The following is a 10,888-nucleotide window of genomic DNA, read 5'->3' as shown; positions in this document are numbered from 1 at the left end:
ATAGACATTGAGACCATTGCCTGTATTTTTTTCATTTTATTGAGGTATAACTGCCATATAACATACTGTAAGTTTAAGGTATACAACATGATGATTTGATATGCATATATATTGCAAAATGATTACCCCAATAAGGTTAGTTTATACACCTACCAGCTCCTATGTTTCCATGACAACTGCTTTACAAGAATAGTTTATTACTTACAATTCTCAAGAGGACAGGGCCTGCCTTGCCACACAGGGAAGCACCAGGGTCATGTAGAAAGCTAAAGGAGAAAGGGAAAAGTGTGGGCACAAGCTTTTATTGTGATTTCCATGGCAATGAAAAGGCAAGCTAAGATGGACAGATTTAGGATTGGCTAATTTGGGTAATTTCAGTGGGCTTTGGGCTAAATGGATGGCTCCTAGGGGTTGGGTACCTGGCAGTGGGGTGATTTAGGGCAGGGGGAATACGGATTTGAGAGAGGTAGATATAAAGGAGTTGATTTGCATATAAAAGGAGTGCTCTCAGGCAAGGTGTTAACTATCCCTAGGAATTAGCTAACCCTAGGAGGACAGTCAAGGTTCCAAGATGTCAAAATATCATAAAATATAGAAAATAAAAAACATCATTAATAGAGTGATGTATGTGCAAGGTTTCTCTCTACAGCAGTTTGTCATAGCAAAGATTGGAAGCCAATGAAATTTCCATCAGAGAGGGAGTTGGTTAAGTAGTGGCACAGTAATAGAATCAAATGCTATGCAGCCATGAAAAAGAACAGAAAGATTTCCAAGAGATGCCACAAAAACAAAAACAAAAACAAAAACAAACCCTGGTGCAAACACCAAGTAAAATATTCTCCACTATATGTAGCCAAGTACTTATAAGTGCAGAGACTATCTCTGGAAGGGTGCTCAAGAAATTCTAACACTGGTGCCTTCAGGCAAGGGACCAAAGTTAGGAGGGATAGAGATACTGTATCTTTTAATTTTGTGCCATGTGACTGTGTTGCCTATTTCAAAAATAATTATATTAAGATTTTTTTTTTTTTAAAGAAGGCTGGAAACCCCATTATGCCTGTGATAGGTTGATTTGTGTTGCTCAGAAAAATACACTGAAGTCCTAAGGCCTGGTTAGGGGTTATGACTTTAAAATGTGACTTTCTTTGGAAATAAGGTCTTTGCAGATGTAATCAAGTTGTGATGTCATCAGGGTGGGCCCTAATCCAATATGACAGGTGTTCTCATAAGAAGAGAGAAATTTGGACACTGACACATACACACAAAGGAGAATGCCAAGTGAAGACACACACACAAGGAGAAGGCAGCCGAGTGATGCCAAGGTGGAGATTGGAATAAGGCATCTTGGACCAAGGCGTGTCAATGCTGGGGATTCCCAGCAAATGTCAGAAGCTAGAAGAGGCAAAGAACAGAATGTCCCTCAGAAGGAATCAACCTTGCTAACACCTTGATTTTGGACTTCTAGCCTCCAGAACTGGAGACAATAAATATCTGTAATTTTAAACCATCCAGCTTGTAGTACTTTGTTATGGTAGCCCTAGGAAATTAATATAAGCCCTTTCTCAACTTCCCCTTGAAGCCCAAATTTCCTGGGTATAATGCTGGTGGATGCTTTGAAAGAGGCTCAAGGTGGAGGCACAATCTCTGGACATGAACCTCTCAAGGACCATGCAAGCCCCTTCCGACCAGAAGCTCTGGCTTCTGGGTTCTTCTCTGCCCGTTCTCCAAGGGCTCTGAGCAGAGCAGGGTGAGAACCTTGGATCAGACATCCGGCGAGGGGGAAACAGGGCTTGGTTCCTAGAATGTGAGCTCCAAGCCAGGGGAACTGAATTCTCTTCAGTGCCCTCCCTCTGCAGCATCTGCAGGAGTACCTGGCGGGAAGGCGGGTCCCAGTTAACACTTGTGGAGTGCAGGCAGGTGCCGTCTATCTTGTGTCTCATTTCATCATTAAATCAGCACACTAATAGCATCCACCTCCTGACCTTGTGAGGATTAAAGCCGCTAATCCCACAAACCCTTTAACAAGATGCCTGGAATACAACAAGAACCCAATAAGAAGCAGTTATTAATACTGTGTTACATTTTGGCAAAGAAGCCCGTTCCCTTATCGCAAAATTGGCAAGAAGATTTCACCTTGCATGCCAACTCCAGTTGTTAGGTGAGGTCGCCTAGACTGTTGTGTTGAAAAGATGCTGAGGTCCAGTCTGGGCTGGGTGGCGGGAGTGTCATGATCAGTTAGCAATGATTGCCAGAGGTGAAGGAGGAAGTGTGGTGGCCCGGGTGTCCCTTATCTGTTGTCTTCTCGCAGCACTCCATCTTTCGATGGCAGAGCCAGGTAAAACATGGACACAAGACAGACCGTTCTCCCTGCAGTTTTATGGGGAAGAAGGGAAGGTTGGGCACGTTGCCCTGGGAGCAGAGCCTCGTCCCCGAGTCTGGGTCTCCCTGCAGAGGCCGAAATGGAGCCAGTGCCATGCTCCTACCCTTGAGGACAGGGTGGGCTCCTTCACCCCAGGCAGTAGAGAGGTGGCAATTAGCCAGTCATCTGGTGGTGGCGGCAAACCCTTCTAGGACAATCATCCTTTCTCCCCCTTCCTTTTTTTTTTTTTTTCTCCCCCTTTCTGTGAATTTACCCAGACACTGGGTGCAAAAGGCATCACAGAGCCCCTTGCTCCCGCCCCCTAGAGACTGCTGGCCCTGATCCAGGATGTCCCCCACTCCTTCACAACGCTTTCCATTCAGCACGCACCAACAGTTCTGCAAAGCAGACTTTATCACCTCTACAGAGGAGCAGAGAGAAGACTGGAGGGTCTGAGTGACTTGTCCAAGGTCATCCTCTTGTCCCTTGGCCTTATCCTGTGTCATTGAAGCCTCCTGGGGAGATGGGCTGCAAACAAAGGCTGAGGGCAAGCTTCACATCGAGAGGCGCAGCCCCACTCTCTTCCCTGCCCATCAGTGCTGCTAAGGACCCTCCTGGCCCTGCATGGCTCTGGTGGTGCTTCTTACCCCCCAGAACTTGGAATCTCTTAGGAGATTTTCCTTCTTTTGTTCCCCACCTTACTGGAACAGCTCAGATCCTTTACTGCCTCCATGGGGAAGGAAACTAGTCCCTTGTTTAAACCCTACATTGCCTAAACCTCACCGAGAGGCTCAAAACCCAGAGGGCCTGTGGCAGGTTCCCGGGAGCCATGTGGGCCCTGCCCCTGAGAACATTTCTGCTTCCTGGAAAGTTTGGGCACCCTGACTCACCATGGGGGGCCTTCCCCTGTTGATAGTTCTAGCTGCACCCATTTAAGTACCTGCTCTCTACTAAATATACTCCAGTTGCTGGGCAGACAGAGGGAAAGACACCCCACCCCACCCACCCTCCTGCAGCTGTACCCCAGCAGGGAGGACAGGCCCAGAAATAGACTTGCAGTGGTGCCACTGAGGGATCCACAGGCACTCTGGGTGTACAGAGGGGAGTGACTCAGCTAATTAGCCCCAGTCTGGGATATATATTCCAAGCCATGTGGAAATGCATGAGATGCTTGGTGCAGGTGGTGAGTTTCCTTCCCAGAAGGTCTGCAAGCAGAGGGCAAAGGGACCTCCTGCATAGCTACCTACATGGCTTTCCCTTCTGTCGTCTTCATCTGAGCTCTGGGTGCAGGGTTAGGGATGGGATAAGCGTTTGCTCAGTGGGATAATTTAGCACAGGCCTAAGTGCTAGGGAATTGTTAGCTGCTATTGTGAACTATTATATTTGAGTTTAGAGCACTCATCCTCTTGCGAAGAGTACGAGAACAGGAAGCAAAGGAGAGCCCGGCTGGCAGCTGTCCCCACAGACAGGGAGCAAGGGTGTGTGTGACTTCCTGAGCAGCCACTTCAATCCTAATGTCCCTTTAATAGTCCTTGTCAAATTGCCATGGCTCTTCCCCAGAGACTTCCATGACTATGGAAAATAAATAGCCATAATTTGACCTCCAGGGGAACTGAAGATGTCTGCAGAATTCCAGGAAAGGCCATCAGCAAATCAAGTAGAGCCAATCCACCCTTTCAGAAACACAAAGCCAAGGTAAGGAGGAAATCATAAAGTAAATGCATTCACTGCTCAAACTCTTTTCATCTATTTTGATGTATATGAGTACTTTCTGCTTCTGGTAGCACTGGAGAGGGAGAGAGAAGGAGAGGAGAGGCAGAGCAACTATAAAAATCTGGGATGGCTCCTTTCTTTTGCCCTGGGGGGAAGGAGGTGGTGAAGCAAAGGACTTCACTTTTAAGTCAAAGTTTATCATCAAAATTTGGCATTATAGATGACATAGAAGAGGTTTTAAAAGGTTTTGCTGCCATCCAAAGAACGTGTGAGAGTGTCCTTTCTTTTCTTGCCACATAATTTGAAAAAGAGAAACCATTTTTTATCCTAAAAACATTTAATGTATCCGGCAAAGAGTGTTTTGAAATACAAGACAGTTCCTTAAATAGGCCCCAGAGACAGCTCTGGGCCAGGTCGGAGCCCTGCTCTGGTTGCAACTCTGGTGGCCAGGGGATCTTAAGAGAGTCATCCAGTTGCCACCAGCTGCGAGGCGTAGGACCCATTGCCCCTCCGATGACCTCAGCCAGGACTGTTGTGAAGAACACCTGAGGTGAGAGTAAGCAAAGCTCTGAGAAAGCAGGCCGCCCCGCAGAGCTGGCTGTCACATGAAAGGAGCAGCGCCCAGGCCCAGCTCCCGTGGCGGGAAGTGGGGTGGGGGTGGGGGGTTAGTGGGGAGGGTGTCACGATGCTACTCTGCACTTGTCACAGCCAGACCCAGGTTCCTCAGGCAAGCTTCATCAGCTTCTCCAACACTCAGCCAGCCTGCCCCCACCCCCCAAACCCCTCTGGAAAGGGTCAGGAGGAAAAAGAAGGAAGAAATTTTTCCTTTGTGTTCTTATTCCAATCAGGAGAAAAGCCTGATGCCAGGAGAGGTTGGAGGATACCCCCACTCACCTCCTCTACAGGTGAGGGAGGGTGGCTGAAATTGAGGGGCAGCCCCCAGCTCTGCTACTCTACTGCCCACACTCCACTACTTACACTGTTAAAAAAGAAAACAAAATTCAACTGAGAGTATTTGAAGAGCTAATTGACTTTATTAAGCAACTCATGAATAGGGCAGCATCCCATCTAGTGGGAGATGCTAGGCATGCTAAAGTAGGGGGGAGCTGCGAGGAGCTGTATGTACAAAATGGGAGGTTTTTGGGGATCCCTGGGTGGCGCAGCGGTTTAGTGCCTGCCTTTGGCCCACGGCGCGATCCTGGAAACCCGGGATCGAATCCCACATCGGGCTCCCGGTGCATGGAGCCTGCTTCTCCCTCTGCCTGTGTCTCTGCCTCTCTCTCTCTCTCTCTGTGAAAAAAAAAGGGGGGGGGGATTTTTTAGAGGGTGGAGAAAGAAAGTTATTAGCAAGAGAAAAGAAAGGAAAAGTCACCTTCCCTTAGGTAAAAGGCCAGGGGGTCTTATTAGGTAGATCACCTCATTTTCCTTTGAGGGGTTGGGGGGCTTCAGTGTGACAGATGACTTCATTGGTGCTTATGAGAAAGTTCCTGATTGACAGGCTAAGGTTTATATCTCTTGCGGGGAGACTGAATCCGCAGTTTGATTAGGCATTAAGCTGGGGTTTGGTGACTTGGCCTAAGAGACACCATTTGCGGCCTGTGGTTTTCTCTTTAACGATCTAGAACCCATGACTGTGGCCCTAACCCTCTCAACAGCTAGAGGCTTTTCTGGGAATCATCAAGGATGTGGTGACACACAGGACAAGGGAAACCCATACTCCTTCCGGAAACTCTCAGGCAAATGGGGAAAAGTGACGATGGGCACGATGCAGGTAACATGGCAACAGAAATGAGGACAGAGCACTGGGGGTACCTGGGTGGTTCAGTCGGTTGAGCATCTGCCTTCGGCTCAGGTAATGACCCCGGGGGTCCTGGGATCGAGCCCCATGGCAGGTTCCGGCTCCGTGGGGAGTCTGCTTCTCTCTCCGCCTCTCCCCCTGCTCTCATGCTGTCTCAAATAAATAAATAAAATCTTTAAAACAAAACAAAACAAAACAAAAGACAGAGCTCTGGCCTGGGAGTCAGGAGACCTGGGCTGGTATTCCAGCCTCACTCAGTGCCACCTTCCCTGTTTGCCCCATCTCTGAAATGGATATCGTAGCCTCCAATCTGCCCACCACATAAGGTGGGCCTGGGATCTGATGAGATGAGGGAGGCTGCTTTTGGACTTCCAGTGGACACTACTGGCCTGGTAGGAGCCAAAGTACTCTGTCTCTCCATTCTTCCTCATTTATTTGTGGAGTTATCCAACTCTGAAGGAACACAGGCCTGCTTTGCCCCCCCTCCCCCCAGAACCCTCCTGCACAGCTGGTTGGTGGTGTTATGAGGGCTGGACAGCCTCACCTACTTGGCAATTGATAGCCGCTCTGCTGCTGGGGCAGGGATGTTCGTTGGGGTGCTTTTACAAGTTATTGTCTGTATTGTCTATAATTCTGAAACCAGATACAATTCTGCACCCAAGTCTGATGTAGGGGTTTTTCCTCAGACTAAGCAATTCTCTGACACCAGCTTGGGTGTCCTACAATTCAACGTTGACATTATCTGCCTGGAGATAACGTCAGATTCCACAGCTTAAAGGTTCAATCTTACAAGCCTGCCTCTGCTTCTGGCCTCTTTAGATGCCAATCACAAATTCAGGTTGTTACCTGTGTTTCTGACCAACTGGCTATAAGATCAGAGGTTCCAACAACCCCCTCCTTGAGTTTGATTAATTTGCTAGAGTGGCTCATGGAATTTACAGAAACATTTTACTGACTAGATTACTAGTTTATTATAAAAGGATAGAACTCAGGAACAGCCAGACAGGAAAGAAGCTTCGGGCAAGGTATTGGGAAAAGGTGCAGAGCTTCCCTGACCTTTCCGGATAGCACTACTCTCCCCTAATCTACCTGTGTTCACTGACCTGGAAGCTCTCCAAAACCCACCCTTTGGGGTTTTAATGGAGGCTTCATTACTAGGCCTGAATGACTAAATCATTGGCTACTGACGACTGAACTCAATCTTGAGCCTCCAGTCACAGGGTTGGCTGTTCTGGCAACCAGCCCCCATCCTTAGATGCATCCAAAAATCACCTCATTAACAAAAGACACCTTTATTGCTCTCTTCACAGGGAATTCCAAAGGTTTTGGGAGCTCTGTGCCAAGATAAGGAGACAAATACCACATATATATTTCTTATTATGTCATGATAGCACATCGTTTTATTAGAAGGGTACACTAGACTTCCATCCTCTCATTGCAAATAGGAAAAGAACAATGTTCTGGATCTCTCTCCATCTAAGGTGCCAAGTGCCATGACAAGGTCTTCCTCAACGTGGATCTGACATGGAATCTTTTCTCCAAAGGAAAACCTCCTCAAAGCACAGCATCTGAGTACCTTTTGGTTGAAAAGTGCCTATAGACAATGGAGTATCAACCCAGGAGAGAGGAAAAGGAGGGGAAAATGGAGAGGTTGAGAGTGGGAGACACCTGAGAATCCATGTCTTACAACTAGGTTTTTGTACAAAGAGCCTTTAATATCCAGCCGAATGCATGAGGGCTGGGAGTCCCTCAGGCAGACAGGGATAGGCACAAGATGGGTTCAGGCCATAAGGCAGACCAAACAGCATGTGAGAGGAGTTGCTGGTGGGCTGAAGCCCAGACAATAGTGCAGGGAAGAAGAGCAGGAGAAAATGAGGGGGAGGAACTGACATTTATTGAGTACCTGCTATAAACGAGGCTAAGCAAAAAGAAAATGACAGGTTGGGGAGAGGTCACTGCCACAGATGACTGTTGGCATATCCCCCATCTTCATCATCCTCCACAATCAATCTCTCAGGTTAGCCATGTCCCTGGGGCTGGGATTACTGGGAGCAAGTTCCTGCTGCCAGTGGCTCAGTCTCCTTGGGGAGGCAAGACCTAAGGAAATGACAAGTGAGCCACAGTAGCATATGCTCTGTCAGTGGATGCCAACTAGTGAATGTCAGGGACTGAGGGAGGGATTGCAAGGAAACCTTTTCCTAAGGTTTGGGTAGGGTCGCCAGGGAGAAATCTGCTTGAACTTGAATGCTGGATAGCACACCAGTGGAAAGGAGGGATGAACCAATCTGGACAAGGAACAGTAAAAACAACACAGGTGGTGTGCTCAAGGGACCACGACTAGCAGTTTATTCTTCTATCACTTTGTATTTGGGGCCCTTTCACATACCTCACTCGGGAAATGACTCTGTTGTCCTCTATAAGCCCAGCTAAGCCCTGAAACAGATGGCCTTCGGTGAGTTCAACAGAATGAAATGAACTCCTATGTGTAAATCATTATTACATATTGCAGAGTATGTAGAAAAGTGTGAAATATAGTTCCTGCCCTCAAGGGCAGGAAGGATTTTCCTTCTGTCAAATGGCCAGTGAAAGGGTTTTGGGATGACTCTGCAGCAGTGATGTCTGATAAATGGAGAAGGCTCTGGGCAGCATGGACAAGTCTAAGGAAAACTGGATTAGCCATCTATCAAAAGATGCTCTGTTTGTGGGTGGTCCAAAGGTTTTCTGGTGACTCTGCAGTTTGCTTCCCAGAATTAGTTACCAGTCTCAGTCTTGTATCTTTCATATTCCTCCCAGTATATTCTTTCTCAAGCACAGAAGCCTAGATAGAGCCAAACACTAGTTCAGAAGCCAAAGCAATTGCAGATGTACCTATAACTCACACATGGCTGGGCCACTGAATAGCACCCCAATCAACTGTCTCAGGTTCTACAATTAATCCTGGTAAGGAAGAGGCATCAGAACAAGAATGAGAGAACCAAAATAAGATAACACATGTGGGTAACTTCTAACTGAGTCAACCTTGGACAAAGGAAGTCTGAAAATGTTTCTTTGGCCTAAGAGAAACAAAACAACCTCATCCTGGCCCTTAAAGCACTAGTTAGGGCTTAGTGGGAGAAAGCATAGGTGAGCATCATCTGAAATAAACTGAAACATGAATCTATCTTGGGCATCCTCACAGTCTGATGATGTAGCTACTGCCATGATAGAGCAGATTAGTTTCAGAACTTTATAAGTTGCATGGGCAGAGGTGGCAGATGCCTGTCAATCATGTCTCAAAAAGTGAGTCATGGGGATATAAAGCAGAAAAGTAGCTACTTGAGTCAATCAGAGGGCATAAGACTGAAGATTCTAGGTGGCTGGCACTCACTCTGGCATATTTGACCTCCTGCTTCCTCAGATGACTGAAGGTCAAATACATGGTAAGAAGACGTTCTCTACCTTGAGGTTCTGAGTTGGAAAAACTCTTTTCAAGGCAAAAACACACCAAAAGATGTTTGGAAATATTTTAAAGAATAAATTCACATTCAGCCATAGAAAAGAATGAAATCTTGCCATCTGCCAACATGGTGGATCTAGAGAGTGTTATGCTCAGTGCAATAAGTCAGTCAGAGAAAGACAAATACCGTATGATTTCACTCATATGTGAATTTAAGAAACAAATGAGCAAAGGAAAAAAAGGAGACAAACCAGAAACAGACTCTTAACTATAGAGAACAATCTGATGGTTAACAGAGAGGAGGCAGGGAAAGGGTGGAACAGGTGATGGGGATTAAGGGATAAGCTTGTGGTGATGATGCATAGAATTGTTGAATCATTATATTGTGCACCTGAAATGAATAAAACACTTTATGTTAACTATACTGGAATTAAAATGAAAACCTTAAAAAAATAAAAATGATTTCACATGTCCTGACTCTGTAATAGAAGTTTACAGATCTTACTTCCAAGACAGGTAAACATGTTTGTTGCAGGCTGAGCCTAAAGTAAAGAACTGTACATCCTGGATCAGATTCCTCAAAACTACCAAGTAGTCCCCCAGAAAAGCTAAGAAATAGCATATAATCTTAAGACTCTTTATTTAAAGGGAAGATATCTGAGCCAGGCTACCATAACCAAGCAGAAAGATGCTATTGAAACTTGGCAGTTTGACTGAAGACATTTGGTCTTGGATGTCATTGTCATTGTTTTTTAACTAAGCAGTCTGTACCTCTAATTCAGAAAATACCATTTCATGAAATTTCCATTTCATGTAGAAGTGAGCACAACCCTTATGCATTAATACTCCCAAGGCAAAGGTAAGTGGAGCTGCCCAGATAGGCCACAATAAGGTGTCCCAAAGGACAATACCATATAAGGAATCTGGTTGTTGAGAAAGCGGATGACTGGTCTGCATTATCACTTTTAAAAAGAACTGAGCAATAACTTTCCAAGGTTGCTAAAGCTATCAGAAGCATTTGAATCTAAGAGAATATGGCAAAGCTATCTGAGTCGACACCAATTTTTATCTATTCTAAATGTTAAGATGTATTTTTGAATGTTAATTTAGAGATATTTGTACACCCCAAAAAAGTATCTGGTGAGCAGAGTTGGCCAAGAGAAGACAGATTAGCTAAGAGGCAGGTGGTGGTAGATCGTGAGTCTGTGTATACCTTAATAAAGTATCTTGCTCCCTCCGCAGTGTACAGAGCCTCCTAGGACAGATGTGTGACCAAGCTGTTGCAAGAATGTTTCAAACTCCCCAAGTCATACTGTCTGAAGGTAACTCTGGAGATAGAGCCCCTGCCCTTTAGTTCTTCCCCAAGGAAGAGTAAATATTTTCATGGTTTCTCCTTTATCCATTTTTAAGCCAATTAAGGACATTTTTTTTGAGCATTCATTGATTCCCCCCAAGATATTTCAACAGTCACATCCCTAGGGTTGCAATGGTTCTCAAGAGAGCATCATTTACTATAGCACCAGGTTGGACCAGAGAGTCAAAACCTCTGGGCTGTATTCCCACTTCTTTCTCTGACCTACTG

General features: G+C 46.0%; 1 long non-coding RNA gene across 1 annotated transcript; it reads left to right on the top strand.

Moving 5' to 3' along the window:
* The first annotated feature begins 3,832 nt into the window (after window positions 1-3,832).
* LOC106559717 lies at window positions 3,833-10,629 on the top strand. The gene is made up of 3 exons (XR_005369152.1): window positions 3,833-4,054; window positions 5,695-5,843; window positions 10,549-10,629. It is a non-coding gene; the product is annotated as an uncharacterized LOC106559717 (long non-coding RNA).
* Window positions 10,630-10,888: the final 259 nt, after the last annotated feature.

This window comes from Canis lupus, chromosome 14, assembly GCF_011100685.1.
Source record: "Canis lupus familiaris isolate Mischka breed German Shepherd chromosome 14, alternate assembly UU_Cfam_GSD_1.0, whole genome shotgun sequence".
NCBI lineage: Eukaryota > Metazoa > Chordata > Mammalia > Carnivora > Canidae > Canis > Canis lupus.
Note: the sequence above shows the minus strand (reverse complement) of the source record. Positions and strands in the feature narration are given on the sequence as shown.